Source organism: Phalacrocorax aristotelis, chromosome 21, assembly GCF_949628215.1.
Source record: "Phalacrocorax aristotelis chromosome 21, bGulAri2.1, whole genome shotgun sequence".
Classification (NCBI taxonomy): domain Eukaryota; kingdom Metazoa; phylum Chordata; class Aves; order Suliformes; family Phalacrocoracidae; genus Phalacrocorax; species Phalacrocorax aristotelis.
This window is the reverse complement of record NC_134296.1, coordinates 8,716,872-8,736,067: the sequence shown is the minus strand read 5'-3', so window position 1 is coordinate 8,736,067 and position 19,196 is coordinate 8,716,872. Positions and strand designations below refer to the sequence as shown.

At 53.7% G+C, this 19,196-nt stretch overlaps 1 long non-coding RNA gene across 1 annotated transcript in view; it reads right to left on the bottom strand.

The window, feature by feature from the left end:
- Window positions 1-19,196, bottom strand: part of LOC142067309 (uncharacterized) — an 82,656-nt gene that overhangs the window by 34,609 nt on the left and 28,851 nt on the right. The window contains exons 5-7 of the long non-coding RNA XR_012663980.1: window positions 14,717-14,776; window positions 13,495-13,649; window positions 13,006-13,115 (exon numbers count right to left, since the gene is read on the bottom strand). This is a non-coding gene — a long non-coding RNA (uncharacterized LOC142067309). The remainder of the gene's footprint in view (window positions 1-13,005; window positions 13,116-13,494; window positions 13,650-14,716; window positions 14,777-19,196) is intronic.

The window sequence follows — 19,196 nt, the reverse complement described above, 5'->3', positions numbered from 1 at the left end:
GAACTGAAAAGAGCCTCGATGATGGCCCCTGCATTAGGCCTACCTGATTTCGCTAAACCTTTTGAGTTGTTTGTCCACGAAAGACAACATTTAGCCCTTGGAGTGCTGACACAGCGACTGGGAACCTGGAAGAGACCTGTGGGCTACTTCTCCAAACAACTCGACCACGTGAGTAAAAGACGGCCTAGGTGTTTACGGGCAGTAGCAACAACAGCGCTGCCGATCCAGGAAGCCCCAAAGTTAACAATGGGACAGAAGATGACAGTATGTGTCCCGCACATAGCGGTGACTGTTTTAGGACAAAAGGGGGGTCGTTGGCTATCCCTTAGCAGAATGTTGAAATATCAAGTTGTTCTGTTAGAACAAGACGATGTGGAATCGAAGACTACTGCTATACTGAATCCTGCTACGTTTTTAACAACGGAAAACCTTACGGACAATTTCGAACACGATCGCTTGCTAACTATTGAACAAGTCTATTCCAGCAGACCAGACCTGAGACACAAACCTCTGGGAAAATCCTGATCTGGAGTTGTTTACAGATGGAAGAAGCTCTGGGCGAGAAGAGAAGCGAATGGCCGGATATGCTGTCGTTATCGCCGCCGAGGGAACGGAGTCAGGGGTGCTGCCTGCAAACACCTCAGCACAGAAAGCAGCATTGGTAGCATTGAAGCGAGCTCTGCGAATGGCAGAAGGACAAAGGATAAATATCTAGACTGATTCCAAACGTGCATTTGGTGTGATCCACGATCATGGAGCTATTGGGAAGGAGAAAGGACTGCCATCAGCCCAAAAATCATCGATACAGCATAAAGACGACACTCTCCAACTTCCGGAAGATGTGCAGAAACCAAAAGAAGTGGCGGTAAAGCGTTGCAAAGCTCATCAATTCGGCCAGACGGCTGTAAACATAAGCAAACGATTGACAGATAAAGCTGCAAAGAGGACTGCAGAGCAAGGTATCCTTGCACTAGTACCAGTAAAACAGATCAGAATTCCAAAGTTGAAACCGAGATATAATAAATTGGATGAGCAATTAGCAGAACAATTGGAAACATCACAAAACACAGAGAGGTGGTAGATAACACCAGAAAAACAAGTAATAATAATAACAACCCCACAAGTTATGACAGAACTTGAAAAGAAAAGCATGAGCAAACACATTGGGGTGTAGATGCTACGGTTTTGAGTTTAAAAACATCTGTAGCGTGTGTAGGCATGACAAGAATAGTTAAACCCATAGTAGCTAAGTGTCCAATCTGTCCTAGAAATAATCCCCTGAACCAAAGGAAACCACCTTTAGGAGTAACAAAACAAAAAATTCTCCCGGAAATTATTAGCAAATTAAGTTCTCTGAGTTACCCAGACAAAATAGATAGAGCAGTATTTGTTAGTGCTGATTGACAAATTTTCTAGATGGCCAGAAGCTTTCTCGTGCTGCACCAACAAAGCTAGAGTAGTAGTTAAAACGTTGCTGAAAGAAATAATACCAAGATTTAGAGTGCCAATGGGAATGTCCTCTGATAGAGCAACACATTTTTTTGCAGAGGTAGTTCAACAAATTAATAAAATTTTGCGTAGAAAATGGGACCTGCATACACCCTGGAGACCACAATCAAGTGAAAACTTTGAGAAGATGAACCAAACACCGAACTGACATAGTGGAATATTATTGATCTAGGATGGAAGTATTGAGAAAATTATTATTTCAGAACTTCCATACGGGGGAAATGTAACCAAAGCGATGAAATCAACCAACCAGAGACAGTGTTCCATTACGGGAACATGGAGCGTACGAATCAGCGCATCCGTCGATCTGCATTTTAGTCCCTAGGCGATCGTTAATGCGAACAGAACAGACAATGTGCTTCTGTCAGAAAAGGATGACAAAACGCGGTTTCGTGGAGCGGACTGAGAAAACTAGCCAAGAAGGTAAAAAGGTAATTCCTTTACGCAGGGGGAGATCGCGACCACCGACTCACAGACCACCACCGACCCAAGTAATACCACCTACTCAGAAGAGAACAACGGAAGAGGACAACCGAGCCTGCGCAGCGATTTACATACGGAACGAGCAAGTTTGTACCGATCAGTAGACAGGGCAATAATGAATATGTATGAATACCTAAAATTTTGATCTACAAATTGTACGGGAAAGGTGTGTGAGGTACGCACGCCAGGAGGAGCGATCCCCCGTGCATCCGGCGCCGTGAATAAAGAATGCCTGCTCTTTAATACTAAATTGGCGTTGAGGAGTCGTTTCCGATTTTACCACGTTTTTCGGTAACACAGGGAGTCAGACCAAGAGGGCCAGAGAAAGACAAAATACCGACAGGCTACAGGACAGAGCAGGAGGAATAAAAAAACGGAGCCAGAGCCAGGCAGAGAGAGGCGGAGATAGAAAAAGGAGCCACAGGCTACAGGACAGAGAGAGGGAGGACTGAAAAAGACGGGGAGGCAGGGAGCCACTCAGAGCGAGATGGAGAAAGAAGGTGCGGGGGGGGCCAAAAAGAAAAAATAAAATTTTGCAGCAGGTAAGGAAAGAGAGGGGGCCGGGGGAGAGACAGGGAGGGCCCAGGACGCACAAGAGAGGCAACGGGGCCCCACTGGCCCAGGACTCACCGCGACTCTCGCTCTCAGCGCTGCTGGCACAATTTAGCCGTTCAGATGCTTCTTTCCCCTCCTCTCCTCCCTGCCTCTTCTGCAGCTCCAGACTCTAGGCCGACCTCCACCTAAAGAGGATACGTGGGTGTCTCACCGCTCTTACGAGATGAGGCTTCCTCGGCACGTAGCCTAGCTCGCTCGTGCCCTACACGCCCGTACCCAACTCCGGGTTACGCGTACGGACCCTGCGGTGCACGTTGGTGGCCTGTCCCGCTGCGGACTATGAAGGGGGATCCTTCCTCCCTCACCTGCAGGGACAGGCTCTCTCTTGCCTGCAGCAGGAAGGCAGCTGGCAGCCAGAGCGCCTTCAGTTTCTTCTGCTTTACCTTTCGTTGGCGTCTCCAGCTTCAGCCGAGGCAGCTCCTGTCCACAGCCGGGAAGGGCTCTGTGTGTCCCTTTTCGCCCCGGCGCCGCGAGGATGGCAAAGCCGGGCAGAGAGAAGCCACGCAAGCCTGAGACGGCCGCAGTCGACGGCGTCCCCGGGGGAAGGACAGACAACCACGTCCTCAGCACGGTCTCTGGGAGAGGGAAAGAAGAAACAGCGACCGTCATTACCGTCGATCGACCCTGACCAAAGCCTCTCCTTGCGCAGGGGCTTCCGGACACACCGCCCCTTGCCCGCGCTACTGCTACGGGCCCCTGCGCCGAGGGGGAATCCAGTGCGCTTGAGGGCCGGCTCGCTGCCTTCACGACAGGGCCTGGGGGCGGCCAAGGGCTACGTGGCACGCTTCAGGGGAGGTGCCGGGGCTGGGGGCAGGCGCACGGGGCAAGGGGGGGCCAGGGGAGGCTGAGCGGGAGCTCCGGCGAGCCGGGGAGGCGGCCATCATCTGCGCCCTGGGCAGGGGGAAAAGGTCCTCCTCCTTTCCCTCTTCCCTTCTGTCAGCTCCCGGGGAACTCACCGCTTCTCGGGGAGCGGCCGCACCTGCAAGCCCCCAGAAATCAACACGAATCCAACCCCAAAAATACACCGCGCCTACCGTACGCGGCACGGCCGCCCGGCACCCGAGCGCCGGAAGACCGCGCCTCCTGCCACGCCCCGGCGAACCACGTGACAGGGCCAGCAGCCACTGCGCCAGGACTACACCTCCCGGCACGCTCTGCGCCACAACACGGCCGCCCGGCAGCCGCGCGCCGCAAGGACTACACCTCCCGGCACGCTCTGCGGCACAACACGGCCGCCCGGCAGCCGCGCGCCGCAAGGACTACACCTCCCGGCACGCTCTGCGCCACAACACGGCCGCCCGGCAGCCGCGCGCCGCAAGGACTACACCTCCCGGCATGCTCTGCGCCACAACACGGCCGCCCAGCAGCCGCGCGCCGCAAGGACTACACCTCCCGGCACGCTCTGCGCCACAACACGGCCGCCCAGCAGCCGCGCGCCGCAAGGACTACACCTCCCGGCACGCTCTGCGCCACAACACGGCCGCCCGGCAGCCGCGCGCCGCAAGGACTACACCTCCCGGCACGCTCTGCGGCACAACACGGCCGCACGGCCAGCCTCCAGGCGCACCACCACAGCTCCCGGCACGCCGCCAGCCCGCCCTCCCCGCTCTCGGACCCTGCGGGCCACCGTCCCTCCCGCCGATGCACCCGGAAGCCCCACCGAGCCCTCAGCACAGCCTCGCTCTCCCCACCGCCCGCTCCGACCCGGCGCTGCCCCGCCGCAGCCCTCCTCGGGGCTTGACCCGGGACGCAGCGCTCCACCACCCAGCCCCCGCTCACCTCCTCCCTCGCTACAGTCGCAGCCCGCTGACGCTCGGCCACAGCTCCGCTCCGCCCTCGGCTCACACTGGCCCCCCGGAGCCGGGCACCACCCCTTTTCCAGGGAGGAGCCGGCACCATCAGCCCCACCGCCCGCACCTGGGGCTCCTCCATCCAGACCCCGCCATCAGCTGAGGCGCAGCAGCAACGGGGGGCCCCCTCCCCTCACCCCCACAGTGCACCACCTCCTCCCCTGGGCTCCATCACAGCCCCTTGCCCCACGCAAAGGCAGCGCAAACGCAGCCCTGAGGGCAAAGGAGAGGGCAGGTGTTTGTGCAGGCGCGCACGTAACAAGTCCCAGGAGCCATTCGTGGGTCAGGGTCCCCAACGCTCCCCCCCTGCCCCAAGGCCACCTTGGCCACCGTTGCCGCAGCCGCACGGAGCTGGTGTTGGCTGCGATAGTGCTCATTTTCTCCACAGTAGCTAGGAAGGGATACGTTTTGGATTTATGCTCAAAACACCGTTAATAATGTAGAGATGTTTTGGTTCTTGCTGAACACTGCTTCCACAGTCAGGGCCTCTTCTGGTTCTCTCAGTGCCCCACCAGCAGGTAGGCTGGGAGAGGACACAGCTGGGAAAGCTTTCCCAGCTAACTGACCAAAGGGATATTCCATACCATTTGACATCATGCTCAGCACACGCAGCTGGGGGAAGAACGGGGAGTCCTTGGGGGGGGGAGGGGGCAGGGGCTACGGCATTTCTCTCCCTAAGTAACCGTTACACATGACAGCCCTGCTTTCCCAGAGGTGGCTCAACACCTGCCCGCCGAAAAGGAGGAGTGAATTAATTCCTTGCTTTGCTTCCACGCACAGCTTTTGCTTTACCTATTAAACAGCCTTGATCTCAACCCATGATTTTTCTCACTCTTACCCTTCCAGCTCTCTCCCCCAGCCCACTGAGGGTGGAGTGAGCAAGCAGCTCCCTGGTGCAGAATAGCCAGCTGGGGCTAAGCCACGGCACACGCTTGTCCCGGTTTGGCAGGGAACGGACCGTCCGTCGCCTGGCTCCTGGGGCGACGGGCTGCTGGGCAGAGGGGGAGGCCACCAAAGGTGAGGAGCAGGGCACGGGACAGTAGGAAGAGAGAAGAGAAGAGCGGCATCCGGCTGGACGGGGCGGGGGGGACGTGTGTGCGTGTAGTGAGAAGGCACGAGGAAGGGAACAGGACGGCCAGAGAAGGACAGGGAGCCTGACGGAGGTGGAGATAAAAGCAGCAGAGAGAGGGGAAGAGAGGCAGCAGAAAGAGGGAAGAGCAGGACACAGACCAACAAAGAAGGAAGAGGAGCAGGCTGGAGACGCACAAAGAACCTGGGGCAGGCAGCACGACAGCGAGGGAGGAAAGAAGAATAGGGGCAGGAAGCTGGACCGAGCGCGATGGAGAAAGACAAGATAAGCGACAAGAACAGGGCAGAAAGGGAAGAATGAAGCCACGGGGACAGGGAGCCGAGACAGCCAACGACGGAGGGAAGGGGCCGGGGAGGGAACACCACAAAACAAACCACGGGGCTACGTGGTACAGAGCACGAGAAGGCAGAGAATTAAGAATTAGGGACAGGGAGCCAGAAAAACAACAACAAAACAACACCCAAAACAAAGGGAGATGGGGAGCAAAAGGAATCGCAATGCGTACAGAAAGAAGAGAGAAACAATTCTAAAACAGGGTCACGGGGAAGCCAGAGACAGCAAGATGGAGAAAGGACAAAAGCTACAGGCTACAGGGCAGAGAGGGAAGAATTAATGGATAGACACAGAGAGCTGGGCAGAAAGAGGTGGAGAAAGGCTGACGATCACACGGCCAACAGGGAAGAGAGAAGAGAGGGAGGAATTTTAAACACAGGGGCAAGAAGCCAGAGAGAGGGAGAGAGAGGCAACACTAAAATGGGGACAAGCCACAGGGCGGCGAGGAGGGAACCGATGAATAAGAACAGGAGACCAAAGAGAACACAACGTAGAATGGAAAAAAGGAACAGCGGCCCAACAGGGAAGGAGGAATTAAAGATCAGGCACTGGGAGGCAGACAGAGACAAACGAAGAAACAAGTGGGGAAAAAAAAAACAAAACCAAAAACACAACAACAGCAATGGGCTACAAAGACAGAGAGAGAGGGAAGAAATAAAACATAGCAGCAAGGAGCTGGACAGAGAGAGATGAGGACAAACAAATAGCACGGGTCCACGTGACAGAGAACGTGGAATTAGAACACAGACAGAGGGAGCCGGACAGAGAGAGAGGCCGAGAGAAAAATCTAGACGGGCTACAGCGGGCAGAGGCAGGAATTAAAACCTAGGGACAGGGAGCTGGACAGAGAGAGACGGAGATCACAGGGAACAGCGGCGGGTGCAGGAAGAACAGGAATTCATGAACAGGGAAAGGGAGCTGGACAGAGAAGAACTCAGAAAGGCAAGAACAGTAGCAGGGTACAGAGCAGACGAATTAAAAAGCGCGGCGGGAGCGTTGAGGCAGACAGAGAGATTAAGAAAAAAGCCACGGGCTACGTGGCAAAGCAGAAGGAATTCAGAAACGGGGATGGCAACCAAGGGAGAGTGAGCTGCTGAAGGATAACGGGCATTCAAAGTGAGGGACGGGGAGCTGGGAAAAGCGAGGCAGAGAAAAACAGAATCACAGAGAGAATCAAACAAAGCCAAAAAAGAAGAAACTGAACAACAGGAACAGGTGTAACCAAAGCGATGAAATCAACCAACCAGAGACGGTGTTCCATTACGGGAACGTGGAGCGTACGAATCGGTGTATCCGTCGATCTGCATTTTAGTCCCTAGGCGATCGTTAATGTCAACAGAACAACAGACAACGTGCTTCTGTCAGAAAAGGATGACAAAACGCGCTTTCGTGGAGCGGACTGAGAAAACTAGCCAAGACCCCCAAGATTAAGAGCCAAGAAGGCAAAAGGCAATTCTGGCAGGGGGAGATCGCGACCACCGACTCACGGACCACCACCGAGCCTGCGCAGCGATTTACATACGGAACGAGCAAGTTTGTACCGATCAGTAGACAGGGCAATAATGACTATGTATGAATACCTAAAATTTTGATCTACAAATTGTACGGGAAAGGTGCGTGAGGTACGCACGCCAGGAGGAGCGATCCCCCGTGCGTCTGGCGCTGTGAATAAAGAATGCCTGCTCTTTAATACTAGATTTGTGTTGAATAGATATTTCTGATTTTACCGCGTTTTTCGGTAACAGTTTTGGCACCCCAGATGGGACCCTGCTTTTGAATCTCGACGGATCCGCGGGACCGTGGGACCTGCAGCCAGCCCCAAGGAATTCTCGGGGAGAGCTTCCGATCCCCAGGCCAGAGAATTCTGAGCAAGATCCCTTGGACTGAAGTAAACAAGGCATTCTTTTAAGAAGAAACTTAGGTAGAATAATACGTGGGGTTAGCTTCCCACATAGGATAGGATAGTGGGTTTGAGTCCCACGGGCCTGCCCGTAAGGCGCGGCAAAAGCCACGCAGGGTTGGGGCCAAGAGGTACCTCGGTTGGTAAGTCTCTGCTAGGCGAAAGCCTGTGGAGCGGGACCCGAGGGTAGGGGGGTCTTCAACAGGGGGTTGAAGTCTCCAGGGATACCTAGCAGGGCGCTACAGATCCCAGTGGCGGATTTCCAGTGAGACCTCTAACGGGGGTTGGAGTCCCTCTGACTACTATTTGCGATAGCGCACAATCACAACTACTAGTTGACTGGGAGATGGGAGCATTTCTGAGTAAGAAACCTATCCCACAGAGAACACCTTTGGGATGTATTTTGAAGCACTGGAAAGACATCGGGGGTGATAACCTACTAACTCGGAAACCATTAATTGAATATTGCAATCATTGGTGGCCAACGTATCAATTGGAAGGTGGGCACAAATGGCCAGAACATGAGACATTGCAATATCGTACCACCTTGCAATTAATGTTGTTTTGTAAAAAGGGAAGGCAAATGGGAAGAAGTGGCATATGTTGATTTGTTCTTTACACTGTGGAATCATCCAGCGTGGCAGAAACAGCGTGAGATACGTCCACAGGATTCTACGGCAATGTTTTTGGAGAGAGGAAAATGTGGTGAGAACTTGAAGTGTTGCTCTACTTGTGATACTGGATACTTCACTTGATGGAACTGACAAGAAAATAGTATTGAATACAGCCAGAAGGCAGGTGCAGGGAGCACATGCTAACAGGAATTTACAGAGAACAATTAATAAGAATTTTCCATCTACAAATCCCGAGTGGGACCCGAATCAGCCAGGACCCAGGGGAATGTTGACTAGATGTCAGAGAGAGATTTTATTTTGAGTAAGACATGCAATGCCAAAAGCAATAAATGGGTCAAAATTTATGAAGCGAGACAAGAATTAAAGGAGTCCCCTTCAGCCTTTATGGAAAGACTGAAGGTGACTGCCAGAAAATATACTCATTTGAACGCAGAAAAACCAGAAAAAGCAATTCAGTTGGTCTCTATATTCATAAGACAATCAGCCCCAGATAGTGGGGGGGGGGGGGGGGGAGAAGAAACCTTCAGAAGCTAGAAGAACCTGAATCCAGAGATCTGGGTAAAATGCTTGAGGTAGCTTGGCATGAAGGAGACCAGGGGAATCAAGCCTAGCTGAACACCTGGTTACACTGAAGCTAGGGAATGAAGAAATAGAATTTTTGGTAGATACGGGAGCCACTTCTTTGGTACTGAATACACGTAAAGAGAAATTTAATCATAAATCCGTAGGTGTTGTTAGTGCGACAGGGCAAAGAAAAATTAGCCCCTCTCAGAGCCATTAAAGTTTAAATTGGAGAAGCAATGGGCAACTCACCAATTTCTGTATATGCCTGAATGTCCACTGCCTCTGTTATGATGAGATCTATTAAGTAAATTAGATGCTCAAGTAACTTTTAAAGATGGAGAGATTAAATTACTAATACCAGAATCAAAAGCCACAGAGGCGAGAGCGTTTATGTTACAGGATTCCTCCAGGGAGGAACAGGTTCCCGAAGAAGTGGAAAACGTAGTAATTATCCTTTGGTTTGAGCGAGCGGAGCTCCGGAGCGATCTAAGTGGGCAGAGCCGGTAAAAGTAACCTTAAAGCCTGGAGCCAAGCCGGTAAGACAAAAACAATACCCTATTAAGCGAGAGGCTCAAGAAGGATTAGAGAAGTTAATTATAAAATTTTTCAGAATATGAGCTTTTAGTGGAATGTGAATCAGAATATAGTACTCCTGTGTCGCCAGTAAAGAAATCTAGAGGCAAAGAGTATTAGCTAGTTCACCATTTAAGGGCTATATATCAGGTGGCCCAAGACATACATCCGGTAGTAGCTAATCCATACACTTTACTGACCTCTTTTAAAGGAGGAGCATAAATGGTTTACTGTACTAGATTTGAAGGATGCCTTCTTTTGCAGACCTCCAGGCATAAAAAGTCAAAGCCTATTTGCTTTGGAATGGGAAAGCCCCACCACAGAATGAAAGACACAGCTAACATGGACCGTACTTACACAAGGATTTAAAATTAGTCCTATGATATTTGGGACTCAGCTGGCAAGAAAAAAATTAGAAATGTAGAAATGTATAGAAAAAACAGAACCCAGGGAGAGGCATATTGTTACAGAATGCAGGTGACATTCTGATAGTGGCAGAAAGTAAAGAATAATGTTTTGAAATTTTTAAATTTTCTGGGCCAAGGAAGATGCAGAGTTTCCAGAAACAAAACCCAAATAGGAGAAGCAGCAGCCATTTATTTAGGATTTGAAATATCTCAAAGACAATTAGAAAGTGAAAAGAAAGAAACTATTTGTCAAATTCCCAAACCTAGCGGCCCGAAGGAATTGAGAGCTTTTCTGAAAATAGTGAAATGGCGTCAGCTCTGGATTCTGAACTACAGACTCTATGTAAAACCATTATATGAGGCATTGAAAGAATCAAAGGATAAATATTTAACCCGGACGCCCGAATGCCAAGCGGCATTCAAAGAACTGAAAAGAGCCTCGATGATGGCCCCTGCATTAGGCCTACCTGATTTCGCTAAACCTTTTGAGTTGTTTGTCCACGAAAGACAACATTTAGCCCTTGGAGTGCTGACACAGCGACTGGGAACCTGGAAGAGACCTGTGGGCTACTTCTCCAAACAACTCGACCACGTGAGTAAAAGACGGCCTAGGTGTTTACGGGCAGTAGCAACAACAGCGCTGCCGATCCAGGAAGCCCCAAAGTTAACAATGGGACAGAAGATGACAGTATGTGTCCCGCACATAGCGGTGACTGTTTTAGGACAAAAGGGGGGTCGTTGGCTATCCCTTAGCAGAATGTTGAAATATCAAGTTGTTCTGTTAGAACAAGACGATGTGGAATCGAAGACTACTGCTATACTGAATCCTGCTACGTTTTTAACAACGGAAAACCTTACGGACAATTTCGAACACGATCGCTTGCTAACTATTGAACAAGTCTATTCCAGCAGACCAGACCTGAGACACAAACCTCTGGGAAAATCCTGATCTGGAGTTGTTTACAGATGGAAGAAGCTCTGGGCGAGAAGAGAAGCGAATGGCCGGATATGCTGTCGTTATCGCCGCCGAGGGAACGGAGTCAGGGGTGCTGCCTGCAAACACCTCAGCACAGAAAGCAGCATTGGTAGCATTGAAGCGAGCTCTGCGAATGGCAGAAGGACAAAGGATAAATATCTAGACTGATTCCAAACGTGCATTTGGTGTGATCCACGATCATGGAGCTATTGGGAAGGAGAAAGGACTGCCATCAGCCCAAAAATCATCGATACAGCATAAAGACGACACTCTCCAACTTCCGGAAGATGTGCAGAAACCAAAAGAAGTGGCGGTAAAGCGTTGCAAAGCTCATCAATTCGGCCAGACGGCTGTAAACATAAGCAAACGATTGACAGATAAAGCTGCAAAGAGGACTGCAGAGCAAGGTATCCTTGCACTAGTACCAGTAAAACAGATCAGAATTCCAAAGTTGAAACCGAGATATAATAAATTGGATGAGCAATTAGCAGAACAATTGGAAACATCACAAAACACAGAGAGGTGGTAGATAACACCAGAAAAACAAGTAATAATAATAACAACCCCACAAGTTATGACAGAACTTGAAAAGAAAAGCATGAGCAAACACATTGGGGTGTAGATGCTACGGTTTTGAGTTTAAAAACATCTGTAGCGTGTGTAGGCATGACAAGAATAGTTAAACCCATAGTAGCTAAGTGTCCAATCTGTCCTAGAAATAATCCCCTGAACCAAAGGAAACCACCTTTAGGAGTAACAAAACAAAAAATTCTCCCGGAAATTATTAGCAAATTAAGTTCTCTGAGTTACCCAGACAAAATAGATAGAGCAGTATTTGTTAGTGCTGATTGACAAATTTTCTAGATGGCCAGAAGCTTTCTCGTGCTGCACCAACAAAGCTAGAGTAGTAGTTAAAACGTTGCTGAAAGAAATAATACCAAGATTTAGAGTGCCAATGGGAATGTCCTCTGATAGAGCAACACATTTTTTTGCAGAGGTAGTTCAACAAATTAATAAAATTTTGCGTAGAAAATGGGACCTGCATACACCCTGGAGACCACAATCAAGTGAAAACTTTGAGAAGATGAACCAAACACCGAACTGACATAGTGGAATATTATTGATCTAGGATGGAAGTATTGAGAAAATTATTATTTCAGAACTTCCATACGGGGGAAATGTAACCAAAGCGATGAAATCAACCAACCAGAGACAGTGTTCCATTACGGGAACATGGAGCGTACGAATCAGCGCATCCGTCGATCTGCATTTTAGTCCCTAGGCGATCGTTAATGCGAACAGAACAGACAATGTGCTTCTGTCAGAAAAGGATGACAAAACGCGGTTTCGTGGAGCGGACTGAGAAAACTAGCCAAGAAGGTAAAAAGGTAATTCCTTTACGCAGGGGGAGATCGCGACCACCGACTCACAGACCACCACCGACCCAAGTAATACCACCTACTCAGAAGAGAACAACGGAAGAGGACAACCGAGCCTGCGCAGCGATTTACATACGGAACGAGCAAGTTTGTACCGATCAGTAGACAGGGCAATAATGAATATGTATGAATACCTAAAATTTTGATCTACAAATTGTACGGGAAAGGTGTGTGAGGTACGCACGCCAGGAGGAGCGATCCCCCGTGCATCCGGCGCCGTGAATAAAGAATGCCTGCTCTTTAATACTAAATTGGCGTTGAGGAGTCGTTTCCGATTTTACCACGTTTTTCGGTAACACAGGGAGTCAGACCAAGAGGGCCAGAGAAAGACAAAATACCGACAGGCTACAGGACAGAGCAGGAGGAATAAAAAAACGGAGCCAGAGCCAGGCAGAGAGAGGCGGAGATAGAAAAAGGAGCCACAGGCTACAGGACAGAGAAAGGGAGGACTGAAAAAGACGGGGAGGCAGGGAGCCACTCAGAGCGAGATGGAGAAAGAAGGTGCGGGGGGGGCCCAAAAGAAAAAATAAAATTTTGCAGCAGGTAAGGAAAGAGAGGGGGCCGGGGGAGAGACAGGGAGGGCCCAGGACGCACAAGAGAGGCAACGGGGCCCCACTGGCCCAGGACTCACCGCGACTCTCGCTCTCAGCGCTGCTGGCACAATTTAGCCGTTCAGATGCTTCTTTCCCCTTCTCTCCTCCCTGCCTCTTCTGCAGCTCCAGACTCTAGGCCGTCCTCCACCTGAAGAGAACACATGGGTGTCTTACAGCTCTTACGAGATGAGGCTTCCTCGGCACGTAGCCTAGCTCGCTCGTGCTGGAGCTGGGAGCAGGCGCACTGGGCAAGGGGGGCCAGGGGAGGCTGAGGGGGAGCTCTGGTGGGCTGGAGAGTCGGCCATCTTCTGCACCCTGGGCAGGGGGAAAAGGTCATCATCCTCCTCCTCCTTTCCCTCTTCCCTTCTATCAGCTCCCGAGTAACTCCTAGGGCTGCCCTCACCCACTCGCCTTTAGCATACCAGAAGCCTGCCTCGGCGGGTCGTTTGAAGCTTCCCATCCCACCAGCCCCAGTAGTGCAGGCACACAAGGAGACACCCCTGCACCCACCAAAGGCGCTCGCTCACCTCGCCGGCAGCCCTAGGCCTCACCCGACACAGGGAATCGTGTCCGACACACCACCACGCTGCAGCAGGAGCGGAGGAGGCCTTTCCTTACCAGGAAGCAGCAACGAGCACGGCGGCATCACCTCGCAGGCACCGCAGCATCGCAGGGCTGTTACCTGCGGAGAGAGCAATGGGGATCACAGGGACGCCACCGCGCGTGCGCGGCTCCCGGGCTCAGTACCCAATTCTGGTCGCTGGGCAGCAGCATTATCTGAATTACTCTTCTCGATTAATACCATCCAGAAACCATAACTTGGCTGCATCCACAGAGCTTCTATTCCTCTGCACCTTTCCCCCTCGCAGCCCCAGCAGCACCATTCATTGCCTCTGCACCAAACAGCAAAGCGTCTCGAGCATTTGTCCTTTCCTCTCGACCGCTTAAAAACGTCTGGTGCTTGCTACTGTCCATGCCACTGCCCCCCGCATGCCCGAGGGAGGAGAAGCAGCACAGCAAACCTGGGGAACAAGGTTGGGTTCCCCACCCCCGCAGAATAAGCCCCAGGAACTGCTGGTAGGCATGTGGCATCAGGGTTGTGATAGGGTTTTGTTTTGGTTTTCTTTTTTTCCCCGCCTTCTTTACATAATGTAATAATTGGGGTTGCTTTTCCAAACTACTGAGTTCTGTGGGGACTTTTTGTGCTTTTACCCTACAAAAAAATGGTCATTTTCACTTTCGGTTTTGTGCATGAGAATGGTTGGTGGGTGCTTTTAGGTGGTTGTTCCTTCCCCACCACCACCCTTTTTTTCCTTTCCAGCTGCACAAATCCAGCTGGAGTTGGCTTTCCCAGAAGCCCCAAGTTGTTTTCTTTCCACCAGAATTCTTTCTGTTTTTTCACCCCCCATTGCAGACCCAGAGTAAGGGGTTTGAGGTATTTTTGTGCCCAGGCAGCAGCTCCCAGGCTGCATAAGCAGCCCCACAGGGGGAAGTCCCCGTTTGAGGGAATCGGCCCCAAATTGGGATGGGAAAGTGAAGAGAAGGAGAAAAAACCCTGAATAACCTGAAAAAGAACACCTACTCCAGCCCACCAAGCACCGGTCACCTTGCCTGACTCACCTCCAGGGCCCACATCACGCTCGGCTCATCGCTTAGCACCCTCGGATCACAAAAAAAAAAAGAGTAAAACCCATAATGGAGCCCTATAGCCATCAGTCACATCTTCCCTCCAGTACTACACAGACTCACCTTCTTACAGCGCTCCCCTGGGCCCTCCTCCGTTGCCCTGCACGACTCATCCATCTGCACCTGGAAAAACAGCGTTACTGAACAAGTCACCTGGAGGCACAGCAACAGCTTAACCATTCCACAGCTCTTGTGCCCACGTAGGAATACCGTCTAGAGCCCAACTACAGCCTGCCGTTAAAGGAAATGCATTAAATCAAACGTTAAGCCCTCGCACATGCAAGCCGGAACAGCAAAAACACCGCACGCTCGCGCACCCAGGGCGCAGCCCGACGGAGGTCCACGCGCACCTCGCCGGTTTGATGCAGAGCCACCCAGCATCCCTGCGAGCACAGCTGCAGGCGCAACAGCAGTTTCACCTACACCCATCTCGGCGCGCAGCGCTTCTGAAGCTTTAAGCTGAAAGCCCTACCTTGACGCTTGGCCACACTAGAAGCGAGCCGTAGCTAGAACTCCACAGAAACACAGCAACACAAATTGCGCACCCACAGCGGCGACAGCTTCGCAGCTATTTAGACCTGGAACAACAGAGAAAAGTAAAACAGCTTCATCACCCGCACAGGAAAAGCGGCAGACGGAGACAAAGGGTCAGCATTCATAGCCCTTACAGAACACAGGCGTTCTCTCTCCTTCCATTCCTAAACCCATCTCTTAGGTCTAAATATCGCAGCCCTGCTGTGGCAATAGCGAGAGCAGGGAACAAGAGCCCTGCCGCCGGCCGTTTGTGCGGCAGGACACAAAAACAGAGGGACATGTTTTGCCACGCACAACCCTGAATCTCCTGAAAATTTATGTTTACTAAAAATAGCCATTGGGAACATATTCCCAAAAACATTCGGCAATAAAACTTTTGTGTTTGACACCCGCACATTTTTTGGGAACTTGCTATTTGCTTCCTGGTTTTGCTGGTCTTCCCTCAGAAGTTCTACCTGCAGCCAAGTTATTCATTCCTACCCGCCCGACCGGTTCAAGCATTCACCTTCCTGGTATTACCAGCACATTGACACAGGCGAGCAACTTAACTGCTCTTCTAAAACTATCCAAATGACAATTACAGCCCTGAAAGAGGAGTGGAAGAGAAGAAAAGGAGAGATCAGGCAGCAAAAGTGCTCTGCAGGCTGCTGCCGGCCAACACTGCACTCTTTTGTTAAAGCCACCCCGCCCCCCCAAACGCAAACAAAAAAACCCCATGACTGTGGAATGCGTTTTTTTTCTTTTCAGCAGTCCTTTTGGAGCTCATCCCTGTCTCAGCATCTTGTCTTGTCAGAGCATGAAGTGCAGATGATCTGTATCCCGATGACATTTGCATGGGATTAATACATTTTCAGAAATAGACCAGATCCGTGAGACTCCTGTCACCTTTGTGGTTTTAACAATCGTAACTCAATTTTATTGACTGACACACTTATGAGAAAACTAATTAACTTTGAAACTTAGCCTCTCCTCGGGGAAAAAACATGTTAGACACCAAGTGAAACCGATTCAGAGCTCCGAACCATGATGGAGCCGACAGAGCTGTTGTGACTTAGTTTGTATGATTAATTAATTGGTTAATAACTATTCTAAGCAGCGCAGAAAGAAGAGCTGGACCCAAAGAGGGTGCGCTGCGCTGGATCCAAAAAGCACCCTTCCTCCAGAGACCCGCCTCAGGTGGCGAGTTCGCTCTGGTGCATGCCGGCCTCCCGAACTTCGGGGTCCGATGTGACCGGACCCCCACCTCCGGGGAGGGTCCTCGTACCCTGCCCAACCCCTGCTTTCCCCTGCAGCCCCCAATGCCCCCACCCCCCAGCCTGCACAAGCAGCCAAACCGGCTGCTGCTTTTGGCCCCCAAACCAGCTCACTTTGGGACCGGTTCTGAGCCAAAAAGCCCAGCTGCTGAGCCTGTTCTCAAGTCCCAAAAATGCAGCACTTGACCTCTGCTCCTCAGCCCAAAACCACACGACTTAGTCCCCTCGCTCAGGCCCTCAAAACGCACGACTCGATCTGTTTCAGGGCCCCGGCATCAGCCACAGGAGCCTGCTCTCAAGGCCCAGGAACAGAAGAGCTGTGCTCTCCCCGTTCAGGGACCAAACCAGCTGAGCCTGGCTGCGTCCCGGCCCCCTCCGCAGTCCCCACGGGCAACGCTCAGGGGCGCGGAGAGCGCAGCCACCCCACAGCCCTGCACCCCCACGGCCCACGCGCGCACTGTCGGGGAGGCCTTGGGAACTGAACTGCGCGGGCCCGGCCCCGCACCCCGGCGGGGCAGCCCAGCACCGGCCCGGCAGCGCTTTCTTCCTGCTCTCGCAGGCCGCGTTTCCCCGGCAGCGCCGGGCCCGCACCCCAACCCCACAGGGGGCCGGGCCCAGCCCGCCTCCAGCAAACCGCGGCGGCAGCAGCCAGGGTCCTTGCCTGCCTCGCGGGCAAGGGGGGACCCGCCCGGCACCACAGGAGCCCCCGCCGGGGTCGCCGCCGCCGCCCGACCCCGACGAGGAGCAGCCGAGAGCCGGGTGGGGCTGCCCCTACTTCCCCACGGCCGGGCACGGGCTCGGCCCCAAAACACAACCACCGACCCACGAAAGCGCTCGGCCCGGGGCCACTGCTGCCCGCAACCCCCCCCGGGGACTCCGCGGACCGGGAGACCCCACAGCCGAAACCCGCCGACCCACAGCGCGCCCGGCCACGCGGCTCCTCACCTGCCCCCCGGCGCGGCTCCGGCTGCCCCACGGCCCGGCACGGAGCCGAACCCGGCCACCGGACCATCCGCCGCCCCCCCAACGCTCCGGGACGGTTCTCGTCCCTTTTCGCTCTGACGCCTCGAGCCGAGCCGGCCCCGCTCCTCCGAGCTACCGGCGGTGCCCGCTCGGCTGCTCGGGGCCAGGCCCTGTTCTCGCCCAGCCGCGAGAAGCCGCCCCGGGGTCTCCTCGGTGCGTCCAGCCCCGTGCCGTGCCGGAGCGGGGAGAGCCGGGTACGAGCGCGGAGCCCTGGGGCAGGGGTTGCCCCAGTGCCGCCGACTGTGTGGGGGGGTGTCGTCCCCCCCCGCCCCACGCGGGGGGCGCACACACGGTACACCCGCGGGGCAGGGGCATCCCCGGGGAGCCGTGCAGCCGGGAAGGGTGATGTTGGTTTCCCATTTTCCCCGCAGCCTGATCCTCCCCCTCCCCCGTACTGAGTCGCCCCCCCCCCGCCCACCCCTTCCCGCGCGTTACAGCCCGCGAAAAAGCTTTTAACAACCCGATCAACAACACTCCCTTTATCCCTCTTCCAGCAGCAGCAGCGAGAGATTAAGCCAACTGCAGCACAGAGGAAGAAGGCAAGGAGAGCCTTTTCAAGCAAGGGCAGGACAAAAATGCACGGCGTGGACAGGCACAGGAGAGGCTGCATTATCTGGAAAGCACAACACCTCCCCAACGGCAGAAAATAAGGAACGAATCGTTTCCAAGGAGCTGCAGCAGACGAATCACCTTTTTCTTTATTGCTCTCCTGCCCTTTGTTATCCAAAGCGATAGACTTCACCACCGGGCAGAAAATATCTGCCTAGATTTACACGGACAACCAGAAACAATCAAGCCACCCAGGAAAAAGTTCACAGCAGACGTATAACACATCAGCAGCTAAAACATTTGTTACGCAGGCACAACTAGGCACTAAACAAAGGCTTTCCAACACTGGAGGTCTAGAACAGGTAGACATTAGCACAGAAGCACAAAGGGCTCTGTCACCCTGCACAAATCTCCCCGTGCCTACACACGCACACGTTCAGAAGTTATTTATCAGAAAACGCCCAACTGAGCCATTTGCCACAGTCACCAGACTCACGACGTGATAACACGACATGACACACGAGGTGGGCTCAGAGTTTTAAGGCAAAAATACCTCCCCCGCCCCCCACCCGAGATCTTACAGGCTCCAGACCTGCCATCTCCCCGCACCAAACCTACCCGGCCAAAGGGTTTCAGGTGGCCCAAAACACAGTACACAGAAAATAGACGGGGAAAGCCCTACATTGTGCAAAAGCGAACGATGCCCGACCAGGGCTTCTCTGCGGGGCCCGGGCCCGGCACGGAGCCGCCCCCCCCCACCGCGGGGTCGGGCCCGGGCCCGGGCCCGGCACGGAGCCGCCCCCCCCCACCGCGGGGTCGGGCCCGGGCCCGGGCCCGGCACGGAGCCGCCCCCCCCCACCGCGGGGTCGGGCCCGGGCCCGGCAGGGAGCCGCCCCCCCCCCCCCACCCCGGCCCGGAGCGGCCCGGGCCCGGCACGGAGCCGCCCCCCCCCCCCCACCCCGGCCCGGAGCGGCCCGGGCCCGGCACGGAGCCGCCCCCCCCCCCCACCCCGGCCCGGAGCGGCCCGGCCCGGCACGGAGCCGCCCCCCCCCCCACCCCGGCCCGGAGCCGCCCCCCCCCCCCACCCCGGCCCGGAGCGGCCCGGGCCCGGCCCGGAGCCGCCCCCCCCCCCACCCCGGCCCGGAGCGGCCCGGGCCCGGCCCGGAGCCGCCCCACCCCCCACC